The following is a 10,518-nucleotide window of genomic DNA, read 5'->3' as shown; positions in this document are numbered from 1 at the left end:
CAACACCGGAAACCAGGGTGCTTGGGTGGTGGGTATGGAGGATTTGCCAGGAGCTTTGACACATGTATTTATATTTGGAAAGTGACCGGCACCGAGCTTGGCGCACCCCCCTCCTCCCCACTCCCCAGCTGGAGAGGCCTACTCCTCCCCTCCTGCTCCCCCCTGGGGAGGAAGGGGGGCTGCTCTGGGGGAGCTGGGTGAAGGTTTGGGAGGGGGAAAAAGAAATTTTTTATTTTTGAACCCCTGTGTCTCTTTTGCTTAAGATTAAAGGAAGGAAAAATAAAGTGTGTGTCTTGCCTGAATCTTTGGGGTCTCCATCTTTCCAGCTTGCCTAACTCCTGGGACAATGGGAAGGGTACTTACTGTGCATGGGAATTAGAAGGATGGGCAGGAGGAGTCTCCCACAACCAGATGAGACCCTCCATCTAGCCCCAGGAAGCTGCCGTGGCCTCAGTACTCCCAGGGGAGGCTTCCTGCCCCCACTGGACCCTGGTGGCCCTGTACAGGAGCAGAGTGAGCAGTGGGGGAGGAGAGGGAGGCAGCCTCTTTGCTCCCCTCTACCCCATTTAGAGAATATTGCAGCAGGAGATAGGGAACTGGAGACAGTGGAGTTGGGGTTCTTTGGCCTTTAAAATAGAGAACTCCCTCTTGCCCAGGGTGAGACAGTTTCAACTCTCTCCCCAGGGAAAGTGGGGTTATTATCAACCAGTTGATTCACAAAAGTGTCTTCTCCAGAAATTCAGGAACTGCTCTCTGAGGGGCCCAAACAGCAGGCTTCCAGACCAGGGCTGAATATGTGTAAGGGATTGTGGAAACTGAGTCACAGAGTGTGGGAGTGGAGGATGGTTTCTTAAGCAGAGTTCTGTATCAGAGCTTTATCATCATGTTCTGTGGTCACTAAACCCCTAGCGGAGCCCAGGGGCTCCTGCTCCTCGCTCTGCAGCGGGCCATGGAAGAAGCATGGCCAGCGTTTGAGGGCCCACTGTTCCCCTCCTCCAGGCTGATGCAGAACCTGGTCTTTCTGGGTTGCTCCCCTGTGCATTCGGAACCCTCTGGCCACAGGGAGGGCCTCTCAGATGCTCATTCGGTGCACCCGTCCCCTGACACACGGGGCCCTTGCCACATGAGATAAGTTTACTTGGGTTGCAAAAATAAAACAAGCCCTCAAACTAGATCCCTGCCAGGAAGGCCAATTTGGAGGCTGTACCAGGCCAAGGCCAGCAGGTGTCCTCTTGTCAGTGAAATCCTCCTGAACTCATGGTAAAGTAGTAATGTCATGAGTAGTTAGCTCACAGGTAGTAGTTTCATGTTACAGGTGAAGTAAAGGCCCCCAGAGGTATCCAAACTCCACTGTCCCAAAGTCGGGGTTCCTAATATTAGGGTTCGGGGGTTTAGGGGGTTGCTGCTCAGTCCTGAACAGCAACATGATACTTGGAAGAGCCCGAACACTTGGGGTCCCCGTGAATGTGGGCCCTGAAGGCCGGCAGTCTCCACTCTGGAGTTAGACTGATGGGTGCTCCCGCTCCCCAAGCTCCTCCTCTGCTGCTGTAAAGAGTAGCCAGCAGCTGGGGCCGCTGCCCGCGGTGGGCGGCCATGCCTTTGTTGGGAAGTACAGTGGTCTCAGCCTTGGCCACAACTTGAGTGGACAGGGGCATTTATGTGCTGATGCCAGGGTCTGGTTGGTGTGTGGGAAGTCCATGAGGGGTGTTCATGCTTTCTGAAGGTTCCCAGGTTTTCTGCTGTGGAGCCAAGGATAAAGCAAGATGAAAGCTAGGGTCAGGACTGCGGTGTTTGGACCAGCCCAAAGCACACTTCTGCACTACCTGGAGCAGTGTCACTCCCTTCTCTGAGCCTTGGTTTTTTTCCCCTTGCCTAATGGGGATGCTTTCAGCCTCAAATAACAGGATGGTATTCCATGAGACTGTGTATACAGGTGTGTTGAAAACCAGGGCCCCAACGCTATCACATGGGAGATTCTCATGGAGAGAGTTGATGGGTCAGCCTTGTGCCAGAACAGGTCCCAGGGTCTTTTCTGTAACACAGCTGTAGAGGATTCCTGAGATACCACAGTTAATATGCCCTGCCCATGGGAAGGGATTTTTTTAGTGTGTGGGTAGCACCTTTGCTGTGGCTCTGGCCTCAGAAATCACACTAACCATTAGATAGAGTGACCTGGAAACCTTTCCTGGGGGAAAGTGTATTGCATCTCTGTGGGCTGGCTGGGCAGGGATGGTGAAGGTGTTTCCTGAATCTTTTATCTGCCTATAACATTTAGCTTGGTGGTTGCTAAAACTGGGGCTATACTACCACTGTGCGGCAGTTTGGGGAACTACATCTGGGCTTTGGGGTGCGCCAGCCTTTCTTTTTTCCTTCCTTCCTTCCTTCCTTCCTTCCTTCCTTCCTTCCTTCCTCCCTCCCTCCCTCCCTCCCTCCCTCCCCCCTTCTCTCTATCCTTCCTCCCTCCCTCTCTTCCTTTCCTCCCATTTCTTTCTCTCTTTTTTTTTTCGGGTCTGGGGATGGAACCCAGGGGCATTTGACCTCCGAGCTACACCCCCTGCCCTATTTTTTATTCTTTATTTTGAAACCGGGTCTCACTGAGTTGCAGAGGGCCTCACTAAGCAGCTGAGGCTGTCTGCGAACCGCGATCCTCCAGGTCTCAGCCTCCCAAATGCTGGGATTACAAGCGTGCGCCACCACGCCCGGCTCTTTCCTCCCATTTCTACTTTACTTCCTTTTGCTCCCACTTACTTATTTAGATACTAGGGATTGAACCCAGGCAAATTCTACCTCTGAGTACACCCCCATTCCTTTTCATTTCTGAAGCAGGGTCTTACTAAGTTGCTGACGGTCTTGCTGCTGGGGCTGGTCTTGAACCTGTGATCCACCTGTCTAAGTCTCCCAAGTATGGAGGCCTGTGCCTCCACACTGGGCTTGGAGTCTATTTCTTAAGAGGTAGTAGCAGCTAGGGATGGTGGTCTATGCCTGTAATCCCAGTACTTGGGAGGCTGAGAAAGAAGGATTGCAGGTTTGAGACCAGCTTCAGCAATTTAGAAAGTCAGCAACCTAGTGAGACCCTGCTTCAAAGTGAAATAATGTTCTGGGGGTATAGCTCAAAGGTGGAATGCCCCTGAGTTCAATCCCCGGTACAAAAACAAAAAAACAAAACATTAGGAACATCAGCGAGATCAGGAATCCAGAATAAGTCCAATGGGGGTGTTCTTTAACCGCATGGAGTCTCAGGTTCTCTTTCAGACCACCTGAATTAGTAGCTCAGGAAGAAACTTGGCCATCTTCATTTAGGCATATCTCCCATGTGATTCTCTGTAGGATTGGCACCTTAATTTGTGAGGCCCAGGCCAAAAGCGAAAACATGGAGCTCCTTGCTTAGAAATCATTAAGGATTTCAAGACAGTGACAGAAAATCATTATGCCAAGCAGGGCCCTGGGGAACTGCAGGTGCATGCCAGGACGCTGCTCCTTTTCTTAAGCCTCCTGGGTTTGCAGAATCCCTGCTGTAGTCACTGAGTCTGTTCAATGTGCCTGGACTCCATGATTTTTACAGGTGTTTGACTTTGAACCCATTTCTAAAACCTGTGAACCTCATTTGCTTCATCTTCAGATACTGGGATAATTTCTACCTCGAGGCGTGGTTTTGAGAGTATTAAATCTCTTCTGTCATATAGTAAGTGATCTAAAGGATCACGAAGGAGGTATACCTAAAGAAAGATTCCCAAGTCCCTTTCTGTATCCCAGGCTCAGTGGCAGGATTTTAGGGTGTGGAGATGAAAAAAAGGGTGGTGTTTGTCCTGCATGGCTGATCGTCCAGTGGTCATGAGTGACCATGGTGTGATGGGATGCGAGGGAAGCGTGCCCTCCAGCGGGTGCTGTGGGCACAGGAGGAGCTGGTCAGTGAAGACATCTCAGATGGAGGTGTGAAGGCAGAGTTACAAAGAAGAAGCAGAAACGAGGAGAAAGGAATGGGCCTCTGTGTGTGTACCTGTGTGTGCAGTGTGTGAGGGACGGGTCCAGACGGGGCAGAGCCTTCAGTCCTGAGCTGCACAGTGAACTAGAGATGTGTGGGTGGGTGAGGTTACGTGTGGTGAACAGAAGATGCAGGCAGAGGAGCAGCTGAAGAGGAAGCCAGAGGGGCCCATCAGATAGGACAGCGGACGTTTGGCTGAGGCTTTAACTTTGGGATGAAGCCAGGAGCTACCACAGAAGGAAATTAGGCTTGGGATGAGCAGGACTGAATCTGTGTTTAGAAAGTGAGCCTCGAAGCTGGGCATGATAGTGCACATCTATAGTCCCAGTAATTGGGAGACTGAGACAAGAGTGCTGCAGGTTCGAGGACAGCCTCAGCCACTTAACAAGACCCTCACAGCTTAGTGAGATCCTGTTTCAAAAATAAAGGCAAAGAGGGCAGAGGGTATAGCTCAGAGGTAAATTCTCCTGGATTCAAAGGCTCCTGGGTTCAATTCCCAGTGGGTGTACACACACACACACACACACACACACACACACACACACACACACGAGAAGGAGCTCAACTGATCTGTTCAGCAGAGTCCTAAAGCTCAGTATCTTATTGGATGTGGGCCCCAGTGAAGGGTCAGAACTGATGCCTGGGAGCTCAGCTTCAAGAACTGGGCAGATGGAGGGGCCATTATCTGAGATAGGAGGAGGGGAAGAGGGGGAAGCGAGGAAGGAGGAGGAGGAGAAAAAGAAGTAGAATGACAGGGAGGGGAGAGAAGCAAGAAGCACAGCTTGGGGGAAGAGGATGTGCTCAAACCTTGTTGTCATTATTGAACTCTGTAGGGTGTGATGCCGGAAGAGCGGCCCAGTGCCTGAGCTCTGAGGGTGCGCTCATCTGTGGACACGCTGAATTTGAATTTGAGTTTCTTGGGGGACACTGGGTAAAGAGATGTCTTTGCCTCTCCCAGATCCTCATGAGTCCCATCACTCTTACCTGCAAGCTACACTCACCTCCCCATCTCCTCTTCTGAGCGCAGAGGAAGATGGGGTGGTGCCCGGGGAGGGGGTGAGAGCTGGTGTGATGTTCACAGGTGGGCGCTGCCCCTTGGAAACAGAGGAGCACTGACATGGAGAAGGAAGGACAGGAGGTTTTGTGGATAACCTGGCAGGGGTTGGAATGGGAAGATGAGAGAGTTCTCCCTGCTTGCCTTGGTGTTCCCTGACAGGGAGAAGGCAAGGACATTTGCTGAGAGCGAGGAAGGAGGTACAATCAGTGTGTGCAAGAAGGTCTGGCAGGAGTGACCATAATGGAGGAAGAGGCTTACAAAGAAGAAGCAGAAACGAGGAGAAAGGAATGGGCCTCTGTGTGTGTACCTGTGTGTGCAGTGTGTGAGGGACGGGTCCAGACGGGGCAAAGCCTTCAGACCTTGAGTCCAGGTCTGAGCGGCTTCTGCTGGGCAGGTAGGACCCAGACAAGTGGAAGCTGAAGGTGGCTGGTTTGTTGGAAAGCAAAACGGGGAGACCAAAGGCTCTCATTCTCCAATAGGAGAAACGCTGGGTAAAGCTCTCCACCCATTTCTCTCCCTGTGACAGTCAACTACAAGTGGAATGACAACAGGGCTTTCAGATTTGGGATGTGGAAGCCTCTAGGGTCTCAAGGCTCAGGGAGACACTTGAGTGGATGGAGGTGAAGAGGAAGCAGCTGAGGAGCGTAACAGCTGTGTGTCCTTGGACCAGTCATCACACAGGCAGGTGAGGGTGAGCAGTGGATCCCAGGCCCCGCCCAGCCTCCCTGTGCCGGGGTGAATCACCCAGGTACCTCCCAGATTCCTAAATGGCTGCAGGAAGTATACATACAAGGAGTGAGAAGACCGGGGTTAGAAAGGTTGGGAGGAGGCTCAGAGGTGGGGGAGGGGAGGCCTGGGGCAGAATGAGCCTGGGGAGAGGAATCCTGGTTCATCGCCCCCTCCAGGCACTGTGTAGGTGACAGCAGGCCATCAGGCTGGATGGTGACTCCAGGAAACAGGGGGAGGTGGTAGCGTGAGCCAAGCCTCCCATGGGTCCCTCTTCCTGTCCCCCATTCAAGGTACCTGGAGCGGTTCCTGTCCCCTCTGCATTGCTTAATGCCTTCCGCTGCTGGGCGCCAATGGCTGGCCACTGAGGGGTAGGGACCAGGTGACCAGGCCATGGTCTCCAGGTGACCAGCTGACCATGCGTGGTTTCTTTGGCTTGACTAGCTACTCTGAGCTTGAGGAAACCTAGGGCCCAGAGGTCTCAGGAAAGAGTTCTAGCCACCGCAAAGGCTATATGCCCAATGGAGCTAGCCCCATTAGCCAGAAAGAGATGTCCCATAACCCCTGTGACTCAGTGCCGGACACCAGGGCTCCTGAAGGCTTTAGCCCTTGAGCCAGACATATGTGAGACGCCACTTCATCTCTTCATGGGCGACAGTGGCCAGGAAGGCCCATCGGGCGCATGGGGGCTACTGAAGACAGCGTGCTGTGCTAGGCTCTGTGAATGACGGGACGGAACTGGGCGGGGGTCCTGGGAAGAAGGAAAGCCACAGGGAGACTGAGGCAGAAGGCAGGAGGGCGTGGCTGAAATCCAAGGGGCCATTTCATAGCTGTCTTCATTTCTGGGCACAAACAGCAGTGGAGGGTGGGCAGGAGCTGGAGACGGGATTTATCTTGGTCAGAGGTTCCCAGGAGTGAACTGCTGATAAGGCACTAGACTATGTCACTGAGGAACCTTCTAGAAACGTTCCTTACCCTCTAGTCCGAGGAGACGACACTTGCCATTTATTTGAGGGTGCATTAAGACCATTGTATTGACTAGCGGGGCTGAGATACCGTGACAGTAGTAATAAGTCCTAACAGGGGCCAGAGTGCTTGAAATCCTTAGTGCTCTGTGTACAGTTTCTGCTTGAGCCCGCTCCACAGCCCTGTAAGGCTGAACCGCAGGTAGAGGAGGTGGTGGCCTTTGAATCAGTGGAGAAGGGGGCGCTCAAGTTCCCACCGGAGGCTCATCTGTGAGGAGTGGGCTCCCCTTCCCCTCTGGTCTGTGGCCGGGGGAGGTCCTGCGTCCTGCCTTCCCTGTGCCCCTGGAGGAAGCCAAGGCAGGCTGACTGAATGCATAACTTTATTAAATAAATGCTTTGTCACGACAAAAGACAAAGATCGAGGAGTAACATAAATTATAGGTTGAATAAATAGCGTACAGCAATCTTCGCCTCTTAATAAAACGTGAGACCCTCTGTTTTTGTCTTTGTGTTTTCTTTTTATTTCCTTAAGTACAAAATGCTAAACAGGAGCCGAGCTCTTCCGCATTCGGGTGGTTTTTGTTTTTCCTGCTTTTCTATTTTTTTTTCCCACAAACTGTTTTTGTTTGTTGGTTTATTTATTTATTTATTTTTTACCATCCTTTTCACCAGTAAAGAGATTATGAGCATTTATTTAAAAAAAAAGTTGAAAACAAAACAAAAAAAAAAAAGAGAGGAGAGAACAGAGCTATGGTATGTCTGTATGTAACACTATAAAGAACTACAGTAATATGTGCTGTGGTTATTGCTGTCTTAAAAAAACAAAAAAACAAAAACAAACCAAAACAACCGGCAGGCAACTCGGAATCTGAAGGAATCTTGTCTGACAACTGTGCTATCCGTGTGGGCTACTATGTGACTGTGGTGGTGGAGATGGGGCGGAGGCTGGTGGCTGGGGACCAGAGAAGAGGGGTGAGTGGGCACAGGCTGGCCGGCGAACCCTTCCCCTCTGTCCTTACCACTTTCCCTTTCCTCATCTGAAAGGATTTAAGGAGGGGAGGCCAGAGTCTGTGAAATGGCTAAACTACATAATCCATTAGAAATCCACGAAAGTATGCTTTAAAGAAAGATACAAAAACCTAAGCAGGGGGAAAAAAAAGTGGAGAAGCAGTGCAAAATAGTTCTTGCACTTTAGTGGTTTTTAAAAATAAAGACAGTACAACACCCAGGTTTCTGTTTGGTAAAACCCTGTTCCCTTGTCTCACTATGTTTCAAAACTTGGCCTCGATTCTCTTGGAAGCCAAAGCTTCCTCTCTAAGACTAGAGGGTCTCTTCTCCTTGGGCCACTCCTCTCTCAAGTGCCCACTCTGGACTGGAGCTTTTTAAAGGTCTGAGCCAATGGGTGGAGAGGGGTCTTGGTGGTTGCCATGGCAGCCCCAGTGATGCTAAGGAACCTTAGCTCCTTAGTGGCAGGAGAAGGGTGGTTGAATTGAGGCTCATCTCCTGCAGTGGCGGTTAACCCTGCAGAGTAACCATGGAGACAGAGGTGGTGATGAGAAGAGGGGGTGAGGGAGAAGCGAAGTCACCCCACAGGGCCTCCTGGGCCTCCCTTTGTCCCCCATGGGGCGGATGTCCCAGGCCTATCTGTCCTGGCCTGGCTGTCAGAGAAACATTTGCATCTCTTCTTCCCCAGGCGCCCTGCTTTGCCCAGTAGGTAAGGGCAGGCTGGGGGAGGAGAATCAGTCCTGGCTAGGCCCCCTCAATTACCTGGCAGGTGGGGGAAGACAGAGGTATCTTTTCCACTTCTGGAGTGAGGCATGAGTCAAAGGGGATGGGAAGGGGCCATTCATGCTGTGGGGGTGGGGCAGGCGACGCTTAGATGCTTAGACTTGTGGCATTTGGTAACTAGGAGGCTAAGACCTCTAGGGCAGCTGATAGCTGGCCACAGGCCAGCCTGGAGCAAGAGCAAGTAGCTCTCTGACAGGACTTTCACAGACTTGCACCTTGCAAGCCTGTCTTCCCTTCCCCACTGAGAGGAAGTCCAGCCCTCTTCTCTCAGGGACTCCTTCCCTGTGGCTGCCCCACCTGGCCTTGGCCAGATCTACCACTTGAAAGGTTTAGCTCTATCTGTCCTTGACGGTCCCATGTCCTCTGAGGAGAGGCCAGCTGCCCATAAGCACCCCCTGCAGGCCCCAGAGCCCCGCAGGTTTGGGTTAGTAGATGTGAAGTCCAGGAGCTGGACATGTCTGGCAGCGGGGTCAGAGCAGGCCCCCACCCCCACCCGTGGCTCATAGCACAGGGCCCACTCACGGGCAGGCACCTGTTCAAAGTCCAGCAAACATGGGTATAGAGAGAACCCCTCTCAGGAATCAGGTCCAGGCCTGGGAGGGGTGGGAAGTGGGCAGTTCCTGGCTCAGTCTTATCTTAGGGGGAATGGCACCCCCGTATCCACTTCGCAGATCTCAGTCAGATAACTACTTAAGATCCAAAGAGTGGCAGAATGAAGAGTAACATGGAAAAAGTGTAGGATACTGGCCTAAGATACAGAGAAGTGTGAGTCAGGGGCTTGGGGACAGTGGTGCAGAGAGATGGGGTGCGCTGTCCTCAGCAGGTCCAGTAAGTCCTCTAGGCTGCTGCCCCATCAGGCCCTTTGTCTCATGAAGATTGACCACCTCTCCTATCCCCAGCCAACTGGCCTGTCCAGGGGAGTAGGAGACAACGCCCAAGTTCCACAGCAGTACGGTTTCCATCATTTGAAACATATTCGCTGCTTTGCTGTCCCTCTTCACTGGCCCAGGTTGGAGCTGGGGATATTCTCCGCCGTGTCATGTCATCAGGAAAGAGAGGAGAGTGCCGTGTCCACAGCGAGAAGGGGTGTCCTTTATCAGTGTCTGAGTCCCCTTTCCCGTAGGCTCTTTTCACTATTAGAGGACAGTCCCAAGGCCTCCCCTTTGCGGAGGAAATCGGTGGAGAATGGGATTTCTTGGATCAGAATCTGGCTGCCAAATGACAGCTCCCCAGAAGCAACTATTCCTGGGCGGCCCTGGGTCTTCTTTCCATCCTCCACCCCAGGAGGGAACAGGGACTGGCTGGGAGGGGGGAGTGGAGGGGGACACAAAGGGCTCCAAAGAGTCTTGGCTCAATCCCTCATGGTGGTCTGAAATCGGGACACGTGAGTGCATCGTCTCGTCCCTTTAAATTCATGGCCAATTTACTGATCCTTGTCTCCCAGCTCCTCACGTCTGGAACCCACTAAAACGACCTCCCTCCCTCGGCTCTATGGGGCTCTATGGCCTGGCTTGAGCTCATTCCTGTCCTCGATTTTCCTTTCTCCTTCCTCTTGGATTTCAGAGGGTGTACACGGTGAGGATGCCAAGGACAGTTCTGTCTGCTTCCCTTCTATGTTGCTTTTCTGCTCCTCTAGCCCTCTGTCTTCTGCCTCAGCTACTGCTCTCTTCTATAAAAACTTTTCCTCCCCATCTCCCTCTTTGCTGTGTCTCCTGTCAGTCTCTCTCCTGCTCTGCCAGCCTGTAGGCTGAGAGAGGCTTTCCAAAAGCAGCTGTATTCTGATGAAAGGAAAAGGCTGGGGTAGGACCAGCGACGGGGTCTCTTGGACCAGTTGGGCTTGTTTGGTTTGGTGTCCAGAGACAGTGAGTTCCTGAGGGTTTGAAGGCTGAACTGGGATGAGCTGCGCAGCACGGTGCCTGCAGCTACCTGGCCTGGTGGGAACGTATGAACACACCTGGGAAATCATTAAAAAGCCAGCGTGATGCCCCCCCAAGGAGCTG

Source organism: Muscardinus avellanarius (genome assembly GCF_963383645.1).
Source record: "Muscardinus avellanarius genome assembly, chromosome: 2".
Lineage (NCBI taxonomy): Eukaryota > Metazoa > Chordata > Mammalia > Rodentia > Gliridae > Muscardinus > Muscardinus avellanarius.
This window is presented reverse-complemented; position numbering follows the sequence as displayed.